The sequence below is a fragment of the Oratosquilla oratoria genome, chromosome 38 (genome assembly GCF_046742065.1).
Source record: "Oratosquilla oratoria isolate Oo_2021 chromosome 38, ASM4674206v1, whole genome shotgun sequence".
NCBI lineage: Eukaryota > Metazoa > Arthropoda > Malacostraca > Stomatopoda > Squillidae > Oratosquilla > Oratosquilla oratoria.
In genome coordinates, this window is record NC_134814.1 from 2446632 (window position 1) to 2449994 (window position 3363).

Consider the following 3363-nt stretch of genomic DNA (forward strand, 5'->3'; position numbering starts at 1 on the left):
GAAATCGGTGACCTTGTGATTTCCCCCCCAATTCCATGGGGGACCCCCTTTGAGATTTTTTTGGTTTTGGGTCATTTTGGTCACCTCCAGCGATTTAGCCGCTATGACACCCACAGGTCCGGGGCGGCCTGGGATGCCCTTGGGTGCAATGGCACAGCAGTGAGGCACGGTATCCCTTTTACGGGGCTAAACGTGATTTGGGTGAAGTTTGGATGGGTCTGACGGCCAGACCGGTGGTCTGAGGATTGCGCTGTCTACGGTGATGTGGACCCTGTGCCACTGTGTACTTGTGGCGCATGTTTGGAGGAAATCGGTGACCTTCGGATTTCCCCTCAAATTCCATGGGGAACCCCCTTTGAGATTTTTTGGGTTTTGGGTCATTTTGGTGACCTCCAGCGATTTAGCCGCTATGACACCCAGAGGTCCGGGGCGGCCTGGGATGCCCTTTAGTGCAATGGGACATTAGTGAGGCACGGTATCCCTTTTACGGGGCTAAACGTGATTTGGGTGAAGTTTGGATGGGTCTGACGCGGACACCCTTGGTCTGAGGATTGTGCTGTCTACGGTGCTGTGCACCCTATGCCACTGTGTACTTGTGGCGCAAGTTTGGAGGAAATCGGTGACCTTGTGATTTCCCCCCCAAATTCCATGGGGGACCCCCTTTGAGATTTTTTTGGTTTTGGGTCATTTTGGTCACCTCCAGCGATTTAGCCGCTATGACACCCAGAGGTCCGGGGCGGCCTGGGATGCCCTTTAGTGCAATGGCCCAGCAGTCGTTGGCACGGTATCCCTTTTAGGGGCTAAACGTCATTTGGGTGAAGTTTGGATGGGTCTGACCGGCCACCCTTGGTCTGAGGATTGCGCTGTCTACGGTGATGTGCACCGTATGCCACTGTGTACTTGTGGCGCAAGTTTGGAGGAAATCGGTGACCTTGTGATTTCCCCCCCAATTCCATGGGGGAACCCCTTTGAGATTTTTTTGGTTTTGGGTCATTTTGGTCACCTCCAGCGATTTAGCCGCTATGACACCCACAGGTCCGGGGCGGCCTGGGATGCCCTTTAGTGCAATGGCCCAGCAGTCAGGCACGGTATCCCTTTTACGGGGCTAAACGTCATTTGGGTGAAGTTTGGATGGGTCTGACGCGGAGACCCTTGGTCTGAGGATTGCGCTGTCTACGGTGATGTGCACCCTATGCCCCTGTGTACTTGTGGCGCAAGTTTGGAGGAAATCGGTGACCTTGTGATTTCCCCCAATTCCATGGGGGACCCCCTTTGAGATTTTTTTGGTTTTGGGTCATTTTGGTCACCTCCAGCGATTTAGCCGCTATGACACCCAGAGGTGGGGGCGGCCTGGGATGCCCTTTAGTGCAATGGCCCAGCAGTGAGGCACGGTATCCCTTTTACGGGGCTAAACGTCATTTGGGTGAAGTTTGGATGGGTCTGACCCCAGACCCTTGGTCTGAGGATTGCGCTGTCTACGGTGATGTGCACCGTATGCCACTGTGTACTTGAGGCGCAAGTTTGGAGGAAATCGTTGACATTGTCATTTCCCCCAACATTCTTGGGGTCAGACGCTTTCAGATTTTTTTGGTTTTGGGTCATTTTGGTGACCTCGACCGATTTAGCCGCTATGACACCCAGAGGTCCGGGGCGGCCTGGGATGCCCTTTAGTGCAATGGCACAGCAGTCAGGCGCACGGTATCCCTTTTAGAGGCATAAACGTCATTTGGCGGAAGTTTGGATGGCTCTGACGGCCACACCCTTGGTCTGAGGATTGCGCTGTCTACGGTGATGTGCACCCTATGCCCCTGTGTACTTGTGGTGCAAGTTTGGAGGAAATCGGTGACCTTGTGATTTCCCCCCAATTCCATGGGGGACCCCCTTTGATTTTTTTTTGGTTTTGGGTCATTTTGGTCACCTCCAGCGATTTAGCCGCTATGACACCCACAGGTCGGGGGCGGCCTGGGATGCCCTTTAGTGCAATGGCCCATTAGTGAGGCACGGTATCCCTTTTAGGGGCATAAACGTCATTGGGGTGAACTTTGGATGGGTCTGTCGGCCAGACCCTGGGTCTGAGGATTGCGCTGTCTACGGTGATGTGCACCCTATGCCCCTGTGTACTTGTGGCGCAAGTTTGGAGGAAATCGGTGACCTTGTGATTTCCCCCCAAATTCCATGGGGCCCCCCCTTTGATTTTTTTTGGGTTTTGGGTCATTTTGGTCACCCCAGCGATTTAGCCGCTATGACACCCAGAGGTGGGGGGCGGCCTGGGATGCCCTTTAGTGCAATGGGAGATTAGTCAGGCACGGTATCCCCGCCAGGGGCTAAACGTCATTTGGGTGAAGTTTGGATGGGTCTGACCGCAGACCCTTGGTCTGAGGATTGCGCTGTCTACGGTGATGTGCACCGTATGCCACTGTGTACTTGTGGCGCAAGTTTGGAGGAAATCGGTGACCTTGTGATTTCCCCCCAAATTCCATGGGGGACCCCTTTGAATTTTTTTTGGTTTTGGGTCATTTTGGTCACCTCCAGCGATTTAGCCGCTACGACAGCCACAGGTCCTGGGCGCCCCGGGATGCACAAGACGCACTTGGGATATTAGTCAGGCGCACGGTATCCCTTTTACGGGGCTAAACGTGATTCGGGTGAAGTTTGGATGGGTCTGACGGGGACCCTTGGTCTGAGGATTGCGCTGTCTACGGTGATGTGCACCCTATGCCCCTGTGTACTTGTGGCGCAAGTTTGGATGAAATCGCTGACCTTGTGATTTCCCCCCAAATTCCATGGGGGGGACCCTTTGAATTTTTTTTGGTTTTGGGTCATTTTGGTCACCTCCAGCGATATAGACGCTATGACAGCCACAGGTCCGGGGGGGCCTGGGATGCCCTTTAGTGCTTGGCCCAGCATGAGGCACACGGTATCCCCGCAGGCTAAACGTCAATAGGGCGAAGTTTGGATGGGTCTGACGCGCAGACCCTTGGTCTGAGGATCCCGGTGTTGTGCTGTGGCAAGTTTGGAGGAAATCGGTGACCTTGTGATTTCCCCCCAAAATCCACGGGGCCCCCCCGTTGAGATTTTTTTGGTTTTGGGTCATTTGGTCAGCGATTTAGCCGCTATGACACCCAGTGTGGGGGGCTGGGATGCCCTTTAGTGCAATGCCCCACAGTCACACGGTACCCTACGGGGGTAAACGTCATTTGGGTGAAGTTTGGATGGGTCTGACGCAGACCCTTGGTCTGAGGATTGCGGTGTCTAGATGTGACCCTGTGCCAAATCCGTATAGCCCACACCTGTAACTTGTGGCGCAAAAAAAAGTTTGGGAGGGGGAAATCGGTTGGAACCTTGTGTGATTTCCCCCCCCAA